The following is a 15,274-nucleotide window of genomic DNA, read 5'->3' as shown; positions in this document are numbered from 1 at the left end:
TCTAATAAAGTACTCAGTTAGGATGCCCAGATATGTCTGTTTGGGCCCTTTAATCTCTCCTCAGTCCCACAGTGTATCTGCAGAATTGTTTTCTGTTAGCTCTTTCATTTGCCTGGTTTAGGACTCAACTCCTCTCTCCACTCTTTGCGGATGCCCTTTGCCATTTGTTCTTTCATAGTAGTTAGATATGTTTTTGTAGAGTAGGTGGTCCAGCTTACTAACCAAGGGTTGATTTGGTGCATCGAACAGAGGACCTACCTTCTTTAAAAGGCATTCAAGATTTTGAATATTTTTAGCAATATACTCTTAAATTTCCATTATTATAGGCAAGCGTGTAGGAGCTGGGATTGCATCACTCTCTGTTAAAACAATAGTAGGACATGTGTGTTGCAAGAAATTGGCAACCAACAAAGGAGAAGCTGGTTGAGGCGAGCTGCATCCATTTTGGAGATGCAAATGTTTAATCCGTTTTCGAAAAGCCCAAACTCTGCAAAGCCTCATAATCAATCATTTGAATCACAAGCATCTATCATTCAAATCACGTTGTCACATACAGCTTTAAAGTTTAATCAACTTCCATAAAATGTGCTAATTCTGAATGTAAAGTCATTGACAGGTCCATGTTCTAGCATATTTCTTACAGTCTAAAACATGTACTGTGTGCGTACTGCTTCAAACCAGCATTAATGACTTGAATATTTTTTTAACAGCTTTGCCAATGCATTAGATTAATTGTAGATACTGATGTGCCAAAATATGTCCATACGTGTTTTAAAGTCAATTTTTACTGTACATCCATTCAAACGCTGTTTCCCTCTAATGCCTGAACATGTATTTTTTTTCTTTTTGGAGTTCTTTACAGGAGTTTGTTTCAAAGTAGCTGTATTTTCTCATGATAGTGATTAAGCTTCTATCCCAGCCGTCATAACGTATTGTTGTTAGAAGTAGGTTTCCTTAAGAAAACAGAATACAGGGGTTTGGCAAAACAGGAACAGTTTGTGTAATTAATCAGTTCAGTCCGGAGAACAGTTACAGGTACTAGGTCTGAGGACTGTCTCAATTTACATTTAGTTGGAGTCCTCATACAAAAAATTAAATAGGCAAGAAAATGTTTCCTACAAACCATATATGGTGAGGAATGTTGGTTGCTCCCTTCAGGGTCATAAATTAATGGTCAAAAGTTACTACAGGCGGGTCTAGACCTTACTTGGACACCGTGTGGCCAGCGGTGAACGTGTCCAGATGCCTGGCATTGGGAACGCGTGATCACTACGTATGCTGGTTGTTAATTGGCTGTCTGTTTCTTACTCATGTGGCATCTGCCTTTATGGTGTTTTACCCCTTGTAAATGTAATGTAAATGTATTTGAGCTTATATAGCGCACAGCTACCCACAAAGGGTTTCCCGGCGCTTGCTTAGGGAACCCGTCCTGGTATTCCCCTGTGAGATAACCCCGGCAGGGTATCCACAAGGTGAAAGCCAGGCATCCCGCCGCGAGGGGCCGTTGTGGAGATTAAGCAAGCTATTGCCCAGAGTCGCAGAGTGTGAACCCGTGAGTCGAGAAGGCACCGGAGCGAGAATTATCGAGTCTGTGGAATTTTTGAGCCCAAGACCCGCTGAGGCGGGGAATTGAACCCTGGTCCAGGGCTGATCTCAGCTTCCGGGTCTGCCGCCTCTAACCCCTGAGCCACACTTCTCCCCTTCCTTTTTTTGTCCTCATTTTGCCCAATATCTTGATGGGTTGTGGCTCTAACCTCTCAGAGTCTTACCTTTTCTTGGGCGGCCCTATCTGGAGACCCAAGAGTAACGCCCAGAAGCACATATCCCACAAGTATACTACTGTTTCCATTTCCATCTCCGTATTCCAACTGTACCGACTGGGGTACCGGGAGATAACTTGGCCAACAGAGTAGACGGCATAATCATTGGACTCACGTTGCCGCCTCTCTCAACTTTACCAACGGAGCCCACACCTTCTCTCTGCTTTTCTGATCACACGCCATATCCAATTCGCTAATGTATACAAAATATCTCAGATTTCTAAAGTTTACAATTTTCCTGTCTTCTTGTCAATAATACAACATAAAACAAAAATTTAGATTCTGCAGCCGAAAGTTGGGCTTCTTGGTCCAGACTTAAACCCAAAAAAAGTTAAACTTACAGTTCCCTTTATTTCTGCCCATATGGTATCTCCCAAAAAAGTGATTATCTCATTCCAAGGAGGCACGATCTTAGGGCATGACAAAAACATATGTATATCATCAGCCTCAAACTTCATACATTTAGGACATGTATAGATACTACCAGTGACCTTCGAGAGTTTTACCGGAGACCAATATACCCTATATGTGGTAAACAGATGGTTTCGTTTCAGTGGGGCTGATTTCACCACTTTTTGAAAAATAGCATATGAATTACACCACATTTGCATTAAATCATGATTTTCCGGTTCCTCGCCCCATCATTTTTTTACTTCATTCACGATGTGTCCTTCTGTCTCCACAAAAACCCAGTACCAAAATGATGTTTCTTTACGCCACTGACCAGTTCTCGTTACTTGATCGACATTAACATCCTCTTGTTCTGCCCGATCTTGCGTGGCCCTCCAAGAACTGAGTTGATAGTACTTAAACCTTGTTAGCTGACCATTGGTACAGTTACTCAATGCCTCTCAACTCATTAAATTTCTGCCAATTTTAAGGTCCGCCCAACAACAAATACCTATTGTTACATACATAGGGGTCCCAGTTGGAACAAAATTTGGTACACAAAGAAAATTACTTTTGAAAAAATCAAGAAAATCGGTATTGTATTTACAGAGAGATGTTTTTAATTCACATCCTCGGTTGTAGATTGGTTACAAATACATTTCTCAAAATAGTGCAGGTGATCCGATCCATTTGACAGCGGAATTGAGTAAAAACTTGCATCGAGACCGCTTATTCCTTGCAGGCGGCCGTAACGGAGTGGACGAGTTTAAATAATAATCATTTGTGCTCGGATACCGGCCATAGTTCCAACAGCTTCTAGATTTTGTTCCAACTGGGACCCCTATGTATGTAACACTTGACTACCCAGGTCCCAGTACCGTTGGGTCAACCCTTTAAATATAACAACAACAAATATCTGCAGTTTTTAACGGTTTGCTCAATTGGTCCCTCAAACACTCTGGCGTGCCAGGGGAATTCCAAACTGGCGCCTATGATGAAAAATAGGGGATCTTTAGCATTCTTCCTGCATACATCCATACCTTCAGTGCTGATTTCGGAATCTTAAGCCTCATTTAAAAAAAAAATAATTGGGATCCCTATATTTAAAAAGAAAACCACTTTGACTTTGTGGTACATCCACTATCAGTGCCCCGAATAGTGCGCCAATCATAGAATTATCCGCTTTGTTGGCCATCATACGAGTATTCTTGAATTGAAACGCATAACAGTAAGCGAATATTTCAGGTAGTGCCAAACCTCCAAATTCGAGTCCCCTGCGCAGTTTCTTCCAAGAAATCCTGGCACACTTTGCTGCCCAAATATTCCAATCTATAATCTCAATTTGCCGGGATTCACTTTGTAAATGTAAATATAAATGTGGGTGTACTTGTGAAGCGCACTGTGACTCCATGGAGTATCCTGGCGCTGAAGACCGCTGGGGAACCCGTCCTGGTTTTCCCTGTGAGATGGTTCCTTTCTGGGTATCTCCAAGGTGAAACCAGGCATGCCCGGCGTCTGTGGGGGGCCGTTGTAGAGATGAGGCAAGCTTAATGCCCAGAGTTGCCGAGTGTGTTCTCTGGTTAGAGTAGGCATCGAGGCGAGAATTATCGAGTCCGTTTGACCCTGGTCCACGACCCTGCCGCGTCGGGAATTGAACCCTGGTCCTGGGCCGTTCTCTGCTTACAGGTCTGCCGCCTCTAACCAGTGAGCCACACCACTTTGTAACCTGAGATACAACCAAAAACCTCCACCTTCTCCATCAAATTAGGAATCGCTTCCTGCCATGTGTGCTTTATTGGGGCAATAATTTTGCCTACCTCCTCTACATTTCTGACCTTGTTTAGGCTGGCTTTAGGACTGGGCACTTTACCACTGGTATCTAGTTCTAAAATGCTTGTACTCTCTCCCCGAAACATGGTAATGTAGGCTCATCCTCATTTGGCATATTTAATTTCTTTGTAAGTCCCTAGTAAAGTAGCCCTCTAACCATGTGTCTGTCATTGCAGAGCCTGTGTGTGCAGTTTAAACCCGCCATTTTGACCTGGCAAAATAAACCTATTGCCAGTACCAAACCTTCTGTTTATAAACATATAAGTCACCCCTAAGGTAGGCCCTGGACAACTCAGAGGGCAGGTTGCAATGTATTTAAAAAGTAGGACATGTACTTTTAGATTTTACATGTCATGGTAGTGAAAATCTTTCAAATACATTTTTCACTAGTGCAATGTCTATCTCTCTCATAGGATAACATTGGATTATCTTAATACATTTTATTAGTGTAATTCCCAATTGTGAAGAGATAGACGTTTCAAGTTTGATGTCTATTGAATCACAATTTAAAAATCAAAACTTATAGTGAATTGTATTTTAAATTTAAATTCGGAAAATTATACTTTTAGAAAGTTGGCATTTTTTATTTCATCCATTTGGTGCTTGCTGCCTGACTCTGATACGCATCTGAGGAAGGTGAGAGCTGGGCTTTCTGTTTGCTCCCTAGACAGCCACAAACAATGGAAGCTTAGGTGTGACTTAATAGGCCATCCTGGCCGATTAGGAGGGAGGATCTAGACCCAGACTCACTTACACCTGAATAGGTTATGTCCCCACACAAAAGGCTGCATACCCCACTGTAGTGAGTCTGGATCCAGGGCACAAAGGAAGTATTTCTATGCACTACAAAGACCTATATTTGAAGTCTCTCCAACTTTAAAGGCTTAACTGGGAATAATTGCAGGAGCTCTAACAGCACCACGTCAGTACTCTTCTGAAAATGTGAAGACTTTTGCAGGAAGAAGGACAGCTGTGCTGTTGAAGGACTGCCACTCTGCTCGACTGCTACTTTGTTGGACCCCTGTCTAGCTGTACTTCCCTTCTCCCTGTTGTTTCCCTGTCTGTGTGATAAGGACTGGAACAACATCACTTGAACCAGGAGTGACTCCCAGGCTAACTGGATGATATCCTGATCTTAAGTCTCAGGGACATATAACACTCCAACCACCCTGTTCCTACACCTGGACTCTGCCATCTGTCAGTCTGTCCTGCCAAGTGGTGCCTCCACATCCAGGACCATTGGAAATGGGCCTCAAGTGCTTGCCATTGTGTGGATCAGAACCAGCATATTGCCCCTGTTGTGTGGATTAGAACCAGTGCATCACTCCTGTTGCATACACGAGAACCGACGCATCACCTCTGCTGCATGGGTCGGACTGAAGGATCACCTTCGGATCCACCACTGCACAATGCTCTACCCGGCGCATGGTCTTCACATCTCTGTTTACTGCATCCTCAAAATTGGATCTCCACATTGCAGCTCTCCTTCCATCGAAGTCAAAACATTGCCGCTGCTGTGGGGATCAGGACTGGTGCATTGCCCCCACTGCGTAGAACGACACAAACGCATTGTTTCAGCTGCCAACCTCATCTTCACAACGACGCACCCAGGATTAAGGTACTTTTATTCAGTGGACCTAATTGGGTCCCCCCTGTGTCTGGCCCACACTCCATCATGGTTGGAATGACATGTTTACAATCCAAATTGACCAGATATTCCAAATAAGCACTTATTGCTTTTAAGCACTATTTTACAGTTTCTTCTTTAAAAAATTCACACCTCAAGCTCTGCTTTATTGGATCTTTTCTCATGTTGGTCTTGTTTTATTTATTACATTAAACTCTATCATTCTCACCTAATGTGGAATCTTTTTGTGTTATGTTTTCATTTTTTCACTGTTTGAATTGTTGCACAAATACTTTACACATTGTCTGTAAGTTAAGCCTGACTGCTCTGTGTAAAGCTACCAGAGTGTGAGCACAGGCTAAATTAGGCTTTGCCTGCTTCTTACCTTGATTAGGATTGTGGTTGCTGCTTGCCTAGGGTTCACACCCCAGTCAATCAACAACTCTATTTCTAACAAGCGGCCACGCATCCTAATGACAAAGTATGCAGCATTGATGGTAAATGTAGTGTAGACCTAAGCTCCATAGGAGAATCTGTAACAGTACGTGGTGTAGGAAGCTTGAATGTAGCAGGCAGTAAGGACATTGAGATAAACAATAATAACACTTTGATATAGAGTAAAGCTAGGTATGTCTGGATCAAAGAATGTGTAGTTCCTGGTAAATAAACTGGTGGCTTCATAAAAAAAACCTGTTATATCCAAAATATATATGTACTGTGATTATCGGTAAGAAATGACCTGAATACGACCTGTCAGTAGACACAATAAAGAAATTACTGCTCAGGGCAAACTCATCCAAAGAATGGCATTGTCTAGACCGGCTGTGTGACCCCATAGACTGTAGAGCCATCTCTGTCCCCTATGATATAAGAAGTGTTCAAAATAATCTGGTTGATATGAGATATATGGTTTGTCAATAGTAGTTGAAAAAAGGCCATCCTCACTGTGATAGTGTTTAGGCCAGCATCTAGTTAGCTTGATTTTTGAGCTTCAGCAGCAAATAGTGCTGTGATGTTCGATTACTCTTAGCCTGATCGTTAAGGTTGGCATCCCAATGTAATTCAAACCAAAAGACCTTTCAGCACATATATTACTCCACTGCTGTTGCAGGTGTTGTGCTGTGTCAATTGCCATGGTGTGTTGTAGCAGTTGTCCTAAAATAACATTCTTAGCAGGAGCCACCGGAAAATTGTCCTGTCATTCTCGACAGAACCTATTGGTTTGTCTGGGTATCCACTATATCGATATTGTGTCTTAGTGGGGCATCTTTGAGATTCTTGTTGCAACTGAATGTGAACATGAGTTTGTCCATATACAGTGCTCCACTATTCAGAATATGCAAGTTCTTAATAATACTCATCTTACTAATTTTGGTCAATCTGCTATAGGCACTCACAAAGACCACCTGGCTGAGGATTTTTAAGACATGTTCTGTTTGGTGAAATTAGCTAAGAAGAGAGGATGCAACAACAGCAGAGAAGACCTTTTTGAGAAACATCAAGGGTCCAATAAGGATTGGGTGGTCTGTGTGACACCTGTAACAGCTTGACCAACGTCTTTAAGAAGAGCATTATAAAGAACTGGCATAAGTTATTTCCATTTCTGGAATTTATGTAAAATGGAAAAGAACACAAAATATGGTATATACTGAGTCAATGTGGCCCTGTTGCCCTGAGAAGAAAATAATTGTTAAAGTCAATAGCCAATGCATTGGCAAAAACACATTATGAATTGACACTAATCCTCAAACGCTTACACAGCATTGAGCACCAAGGTGTCAGTAAATGCCTTTTAGTCAATAATGTACAACAGCTTTTGTTGTCTGCATATATGTCGGCTGTTGTCAGACTCAAGTCACCACTATCCTGCAGATCTGAATCTTGCTTCTGGACCAAAACGGAATTCACCAGTCTCCTTCCCCGTAGATAGTGCCGAACACATACAAGATTGCACTCAGAGCTTTTGGTGAAGAACAGGGAAGGGGACTAGGGATATGAGAGAAGGCATACAAGTGACATTGGGGGTTTGAAATTGCACAGATAATCTTGTCAGATAGAGGATCTTGTTGATTTTCTGAAATCTCTCATGAATGACAACTTCTCTATACTAAACAGAAAACAAGACTACTGTTACTTTCTGCTCCTACAACAACTTAAGATACACAAAAGGCCTGATTTTGACTTTGGCGGACACGTCTTTAATCCATCAAGGAGTAGGAGCAACATACTCTGTCACCATGAGGGAGTACCAATATGCCAAATTTAGATATATCTGCCAGCTCATCAGACATCTGTTGCACTTCCAGGAACCACAGTGAACGCGGTTCATGGAAATGCACCGATGGCTCTGTCAAAATTGATGGATCTGTCTGTCAAACGTTTAAACTTTTATTTTTATTTTCAAAGACAAAATGCCAATGCAGGTTTAAATAGTTTTCTTCTGTGGTGTGGGGGTCATTTTGCAGTTTTTACTGGCCCTTGCAGACAAGTTTTGCCTGGTGGTATGGACAGTGAAAACTTGCCATTTGTTCACCCACTAAAAATAGGGCAGGAGGACAAATGACAAAACTCCTGATGATCATTACTCTGTTGGGCCATTTGAGATATACGTCGTCGGCAAAAACAGAGCAACTGTCAACATAATGAATGCCCACCAGATTCTAAATGAGGCGGCCCTACCTTCAGTTTGGCGGAGAGGGTACTCATGTGAGTGATTACATCAAATGTGCGCTATTCTTGGTACAATGGAACACAGTGAAGAAACCGCAATATGGACTAAATTTATTTCCCATTATCTACCTTATTGTAAATCAGACTTGAAAAAGTAATTGCGATGAAACACGTCAGCAGTATTTGATTCTTCCTGAACTCAAATCTGTAAAGAGTATTTGCAGCTTATCTAAATTTTTTTGTTCTCAACTTTTCAATTCGGAATTCATTATCACAAGTGTGAACTGTCCGACGGTAGTCCATTTTTTGTAGTAGATGACGGCTGATTATTTATTTATTTTGGCCTTTACTCAGAGGTAATCGATGATTAAGAGTGCTTTGCAAATTGATAACAATAGCGAAAACTCTGAGGTTACCGACTAATCCTCAGGAAGTCTATGTGTGAAATCCTGATGAAACACAGGTTGGACAGAAGTCTTTCATAGATAAAATAAAATTAAAAGACAATCCATGAAAACTTCATGCAAGACCGGAACTGTATGTTCCTTGATTGTGCTCACAGTAACTGAACAGGACTTTTTAACACTGGATATGATATTTCTGTCAATTAACTAATTGTGTTGACAAACTATTTATCTTCAATATATTGTACATTCTTACTGAATTTAACGTAAGTAGTCACTGGTGTTATAAAATAAATAGAATCATTTTTATAAATTAACAAATCTCGGTTCACATTATTTGTGCACAAGCAAAGAATACTTTCTGTACTCCAGGCAACTATTGTAATTTTTTTGTGTGATGCTCAGCCATCACTCTGATGTACCGGGTATCAGAAGTGTAGTCTATTGTAGCACAAGCTGTACTTGGTTCTTGGTTGTACATTTAACCTTGGATACATTACAATAGCTAGTGTAATCCAGGGAAAGACAGTTAATAGTAACCAATACTACCATTTTAAAAGTTTATGCAAGGAAAGTATTTCAGGTGAAGCTACTGAAGGAATTTTAAGAAGTGCTCTGAATAGAAAATGTCTGCAAATATGATTTTGATGTCTGGCTTGAAGATAATTTGACTGGAGAGCCGGAAGCCCATGTGAACAGCTGAGGTCAAGCAGAGGAAGGGAGCCCTTCCTCAGGGAGTAGCAACAATCCGAGTTACATTTCAATCTCAATCACATCTAGGTCGCCAACTAACCTCCTGATAAGTGCTAAGCACTTATCAGGAGGTTAGTTGGCGAACTAGATGTGATTGAGATTGAAATGTAACTCGGATTGTTGCTACTCCCTGAGGAAGGGCTTCCTTTTGCCCGAAATGCATAGGAGTAACCATGTGCAATGATGTTATGTCTAAAGAGATCAGAAAAATGTGTCGACATTTACTGCGAATTTCATGAAAATAATGGAATAAAAAAAGTAAACTTCAAGAAAACATTGAGTGGAATGCTCCTTTAAAAGGTTTTCGGGAGGAGTTTGATAGTGTGCACATGGGGATGCTACTAGTGATCCACTGGTGGCACTTACATTGATACTTTACTTGACACCCAAGGTCGGAGGACGCCACCCACGGAGCACCTTGAACAATTGGATAAATAAAAGAAATTAAAAGTGTACACAATAAGGCTGTGCATCTAAGTGAAATTCTGTCAAGCAGAGGAAAACAGGTGAAGAGCACAGCCAAGAAAAGGCTTCCTCTCATTAACATAGCGAAAAGACAAGCACCTGGCCATTCCCTGATTGTGACTTTAATAGACTTTGGGATCCTCAAATTTTGCAGTAGATTCTCGATCCCTGATGTAGACTGCCACTCAGATGGGACATACAGCTGCAGTCTTTTGTTCACATGAGACCAGGATTGACTGAGGTGGTGAAGGCCAGATAACAAATGTGCAGAATACATATGATAGCCACAATCCCTATGCACCATGGCTTCTGTTAAACAGCATAAATGATGTAAGAAGTTGGGTTACTAGTTGAGGCGGGTGCAGTCCTTCTGAAGCAGCAACCACAATCCTTTGTTACAGTGAAGTCACAAGCAATCCCAAATTAACCTGTGATCAACCCTCTTGTAGCGTGGCACAAAAGCACTCAGGCTTAACTTATAGGCAATGTGTAAAGCCTTTATGCAGTCAGACAGTAATAAAGTAAACCACAGCACAGGAACAATCACACACCAATTTAGAAAAATAGAGGAAACTTTAATGAATAAGTTAAGATCAAAACAACAAAAATCAAATCAATACAACCTGAGATATATAATTTAAAATATTTAAGTGAAAATAGCCCTAGAAAATCACATGGTGCCAACTGTGGTAATCTGATTGCGGCAGACTGGGACAAAGTCACAAGTTCAGCTGAACGAGAGTAACTTAAACAACGGGTATGGAGCATTTTGGAGTCCCACCTCAAGGTTATATCATGCAGCAGTGATTTATAGGGCCTGCAAAGCTGCAATGTGAGGTTATGCATCATCATCAAGAATGCCAATGACGAGGAGCTTATAAAACAAAGTCCAGAGTCGAGCTGTGTTGTGCACTGGCTGGTTTTGATGAAGCTGTGGGTCTTGCGATGCTGAGACCTGGTCATCGTTGAGTGGCTTGCAATGCTAAGGCCTGTGTTGAGGATGCATCACACAGTTGAGGTTCTGGGAAGGCTGCGAATGTTAATGTGGAATTTTGTGCTGCAGACGAACCACGCTGTGGTCCTGATTTGGAGTCTTGTAGGGTAATGTGCTGTGCAGAGGTTTTGACTCAGAGCTTCTGGAGACGAATCAGGCAGCACCCCAGATGCGGTGTCTGGTGAGGTGATGTATTGCGCAGAGTATCTGGTTGGTGAAGCATCATGCTGCAGCTTCGATGAGTCGATTATGCTGGGATCCCAGTTAGGCTGACAGACCATCTAAAGGTCCACTTCTAAAGGTTCAGGACTGGGGTGGCACCACATGAGAGTGTAGGACTCACAGCAAGCAAGTGCAGGGGCTGGCTTCAAGATGGTTGGGGCCTTCTGTCCTTGAGTCTCTGGTCAGGGGACAGCCAACTAGCCCTTGGAATCACTCTTGGGTCTTGGGTGCAAGCAGCAGGTCGAATCCTTCACTCAGGCAGCGGGCAGCATGGCAGCAGAACAGCAGGGCAGGAGAAATGCAGTCCTTCTTGCAGAGCAAAACAGTAGTCCTTCTTCTGAGTTTCCCCATAGGCTCAGATGTGTACTGAGATTTTGGGGTTTGAGGTCCAATATTTACACAAGGTGTCCACTTTGAAGTATTGCAAGTTTCTAAAGGTTCTCGCCCCCTCAAGTGTTAAGCGTACCCTTTCTCCCTGCCCTGGCCAAGCTTGTTGGGGTCACAAAGACCAGTGTTCAGCCCTTTGTGAGAGTTATCAGGCAGAGCCTTTCTGATGTGCATGTGTGGTAGGTGATGGCTCCTCCTTCTCATCAACTCAGCTTGGCCCATCTTGCCAACACCTACTTTCCCTTTGTATAACTGTCTAGGAGCAATACACAAAGACGAACTGTCAGCTACACCTAGTGATGTGACCCAGGATCAGGCTGCAGGCACCCAATAGTTGGGACAAGAAAATCTAAATTTCTAAAAATTACATTTTCTGAATTGTGACAAACAATACAACTTTTCCATCAAAGAGGGCTTTTATTTATAATTCTTTAGACACCAAACTCGTCTTGTCCATCTGCTCCCAATTACAAGTTATCACTCATTAAAGGTAATAAGGTACCCCAATGTTATCCTATGGGAGAGGTAGGCTTCACAGTAGTGAACAACTCATTTAGGAGTTTTTCACTATCAGGATATGTCAAACTTAATAGTACATGTCCAACTTTTAAAATACATTCACCCTGCCCCATGTGCCAATTGGGTGTAAGTCAATACAACCAGGTATAGAGGAGAGAGCACAAGTTATTTAGCACTGGGTGTCAGTGGTAAAGTTAGCAGAGTCCTAAAAGCCAACAATGCAGGGTCAAAAAACAGGAGGGTGAAGGTAAAAGGTTTGGGGGTGACCCTGCAGAGATGACCAAGTCCAACAGCCCCTATCTGCGCACCAAAGGGTTGGAGTAGAGAGGGGTACATGTTCCACTGTCTATGAGAGTTTACTTTTTTCACTACATTTGAGATGGGAACCATACTTATTGGTATTAAGGACACCCCTTCCCCTCAGTGGCCCACGCATCATTTTTGAACCTCTAGAAGCAGGGGCAAATTTGTTTCACCGCCAAGCATTCTACTGCAGGAGGCAGAAAGCACTGCTAGATACCAGGTTTTAAAAAAATAGAACAAGGCTGAGGGATAGGTTAAATTAACGTCAGCCACACAATTCCACCCAAGGAGCCCACACTGTTTTTATGTACCTCTAGAAGACTGGGAAGTTTCCCACCAATATTCCTATGCAGGTTAGCACTTTTGTCATTCCCCTTAGATTCTTGATTAATATCTAACAGAAATAGTAGAAAGTATGAGATTTTACTCACAGTTTGACATTGGCATAGCAGATAAGGACTTTAGTGGGATCCAGGTAACAACACCTCCTTGAACTCTTTTATGTGTCTTGTTGAAAAAAATGTCAGGATGTGATAGGATTATTTGGATGCAGAAAGACCCAAAATCAAATAGGGCAGGGAACCACTAGCATAACACTCCATCTTATACAAATATAATTTCCTCTTTTCCTAACCTATCTGATAAACTCATTTAGAAAAATATTGGACTGCATAAAGGTAGGGAATGTATAGTTATATAGTGCCCTTTTCAATATTAATCGCGTCCAAGTGTATGCCAGTGTGCACAAAAGCAGATTTTGGGACCGATTTCATGAAAATTACATGGCATTGTGGGTATGCCAAAGCTTGGAGAGGTGCAAGTAATCAATAACCACGAGCTCAGATTCATGGGTACAGTTAAGTAATGTATAGCTTTTCCTCATACCCATTCACTGTCCGATAAATGTTCCTAATGGTATTAAGCATGGTCAGTATGCTTCACACCATATGGAAATAAAATCTTTAAAAGAAGCAGATCGGAGAATGGAGGACTCTGAGGCACAATCACGTATATTACATTTTTTGTGTGACCTTCAGTCCAAAACCCTGAAAATGAAAATCTTGTCACTTATTTCTCTATTTTCATATTCATTTTCACAATTGTTTTATTTAACAATTGTTTTCAATGGGAAAACCTTCAGTAATATTACCAAATATCCACTTGCAGAATTCAGAATTTGGTCTAGTTTTCAAAAATATATCTATGTTGCGGTTCACCTCGCCCGATTCTGAAAGTTGGAAGCAGAGCGATTTTAGCACAGCAAGCCTTTTGTGGTTTTCTGTTTTAGAGCAAACACACACTTTGTTGCACAGATCCCTATTTTTTGTTTAAAAAAAAAAAGAAAATTGACACATTTCAGTTTTTTACTAAGGGCAGAAAAACAATTCCTTACTTCCTTTGTAATCCACAGTCCCATAAAAAAAGATGCAAATTTGTCCTGGATATCTATAGTGGAAAAAGGTTTTGAAGGCACATTTTTAGAAATTGCTCAGCACTGGAGCGGTGAGGGAAATGTCCCTCAGGACATAATGGCCTAACAAGTAAGATATATGGCACTGGAGAAGAAGGTCAAAATCAAAAGGAGTACAAGAGTATTCATGTTGCAGCTGTTATGACATTAGGGGTCATATTTACGACAAAAAGTCGGACCATACTTTGACATTTTCATAACACAGGGATGAGCCCTGTGTTTACCCTAGCACTGCCACTAAATTTAGCTACCTAGCACCAATGCAGGCACCCTTGCACCGTAGTAAAAGGGTGACTGTGTTTCAGGGAATTATTGTTTATGTGCAGGAAGGTGCCCCTTCGTGCACATAAACAATCACTAATGGTGATTTGTTACTTATATGCGTGCAGCACAATGGAGTACATATAGAAGTATCAAATTGTCATTATTTAATGATTGTTTATGTGCAGGAAGGAGTACCTTTCTGCATATAAACAATCATTAATGGCATTTTTCTATTTCCATGTGTGCTGCAGAATGCAGCACACATAGAAAAAGCGAAAATGAAGAGAAATAAAAGTATTTCACCTTGTTTCACCATTCTAAAGCTTGCTTGGCATTATTTTTTGGTGCTGCCTCAGATTTACATCTTGTATATCTGGTGCTGCGCCAAAAGCAATAAGTGTTGCGGTGGAAAGCCGACAGGAACATCTATTATTTGCCCCTTTCAAGCTAAGTAATGCATGTAAAGGTACCTTATTTACAAGAAGGTGTTAAGCCACAAAAAGTGGCTTGACGCCGCTTTTTAAATGGAGGTGGTCATATCGCCACTAGAATGTTGTCAAACATGTAGCTAAAATATGTAGAAATTAGCTTATCTCTGATTGAACCGCTGGATTGCAGTACCTATTGTGTTATCCAGTAGTTGTACAAGGAAAACATGACTCCAGGCCTACGATTGTAGCCTGATTGCTGCAGTTTAAACCTGCAGTCTGACCTGTGAAAATAACCCTGTTGATAGGGGAAAAACCTTCCTTTTAATGATAAATGTCTCACTAATGTTTGCCTTGTAGCCCAGAAGGTAGGGAGCATGTTATTTGAAAGTGTGATATGTAGAATTGTATTGTTACTATGTCCATACAGTGATAAGGCCTCAAAATCAGTAGCCCCCGATAGCTGATGCCACGCATAAATGTTTCACGTCTAGGCACTATCCTCAAAACACTCTCTGGACCAGTTGAAGAACAGAAGAGAGCTGCACCTGCAGTTTGAGACCTGCGAGGAGACCAAAAGGTCTGGATCTGCTTCTACTTGTGCCCATTACAAGGAAGATAACTTCAAGGATAAGCGAGAAATGTCCAAAACTGTAGCGCGCCAGCTGGACCAACCTATGTCCAGTAGTCTGTCTTTGATTCTACGGCAAAGGCTACAGTTTTATTG

This window comes from Lissotriton vulgaris, chromosome 2_1 (assembly GCF_964263255.1).
Source record: "Lissotriton vulgaris chromosome 2_1, aLisVul1.2, whole genome shotgun sequence".
NCBI lineage: Eukaryota > Metazoa > Chordata > Amphibia > Caudata > Salamandridae > Lissotriton > Lissotriton vulgaris.
The sequence above is the reverse complement of the archived record's forward strand: the minus strand, read 5'-3'. Positions refer to the sequence as shown.